The sequence below is a fragment of the Zingiber officinale genome, chromosome 7A (assembly GCF_018446385.1).
Source record: "Zingiber officinale cultivar Zhangliang chromosome 7A, Zo_v1.1, whole genome shotgun sequence".
In the NCBI taxonomy this organism is placed as follows: Eukaryota; Viridiplantae; Streptophyta; class Magnoliopsida; order Zingiberales; family Zingiberaceae; genus Zingiber; species Zingiber officinale.
In genome coordinates, this window is record NC_055998.1 from 90,842,107 (window position 1) to 90,843,411 (window position 1,305).

Here is a 1,305-nt window from a genome sequence, read left to right on the forward strand (position 1 = left end):
CTTTATTCCTAATCAACACCGGTCAACATTGTGTTGTAAAAGTTATGGCCACATAACTGCTATAACTTTACAAGTATAACAACTATAAAATTTTAATTGCTACAAATAGGATCATAGATGTTATAATTGCATAGTAGTTATGATCCCATAACTACTACAACAGCGTTAAAAATAAATGTAATTTTGAAAAATAAAATGTATAATGGTGGAACAAGACGCTCTTTTGATAATAAATGAAAGAGGAGCATCAAAAGGCTTCTTTTAACAATTCCAATAAAAAAATACCCCTTTTTTATTTTTACCCTTAGATCAATAAGGTCATCATCTTGTCTAAGAATGAGAGTTAAGTTGTCTTCTAAACTTTCTTAATCTTGAGAGGTAGAACTTGATATCCCAAGAATCTAACAAATATTTTATCATTCCTATCCTTATACATTATGGAAGTTATTGGTTCAAGTATTGTTTCAGGATTGTCAAGACTAATAGTCCATTCTAATCCTGCTAAAGTTTTCGAGTTGAAATCTCTTGGCTTTAGGAAATATACACCTTTTGAAATAAGTGTTTCAATCATATTAGTGATTATGATTTTAAAGTGGTTGTGAATGTGGTGTCTTTCCTGAAATATGATATCTAGTTGAATATGTTGATTTCTTGGTAGCCGGCAAGAGGGGGTGAATTGCCTTGAAAATACAAAGACACCTTTCTCGGACTTTACGGCGTAATTAAAACTAACACCTGCATAAAAGAAATTAAGAAACTAATTAAGAAAAAGAGGCACTGAATTTACTTAGTTTGCAATCAGGGGATTGCTAATCCAATACCTTGAAAAGCGCACTAAGATTCTCCTCTGGGTGGAGTAGCCTTTTACAACATTGAAGCACACAATTACAAAGCTAAACAAGAAAGGAATTGATTACAACTGTTTTGTTTTAGCTTCTGGGACTAGAGCTATATTTATAGCCCTAGTTGGGGCGCCTAGGGGGATAAATTTTTATCCCTGTCACAACAGAACGCACTACGTCGAGTTCCGGATAAAATTTGGTTACGGGCACCCGGACCAAGTCCGGGCGCCCAGACCTAAGTTAACTTTGTGTTAACTGTTTGGTCTAGGTTCTTGCTCCGGCTCTGCTAGCTTAGGTCCGGGTCTTCCTCTCCGACTCCGCTCATATTGTTCCGGGTCTTCCGCTCCGGTTACACTCGCATTGGTCTGGGTCTTCCGCTCCGGTTTAGCTCACTTGGGTGATCTTGACCATCTGGAATAGGACTCACCCGAACCTAACTTCCGACCTTTCAAGCAGTCTTCCG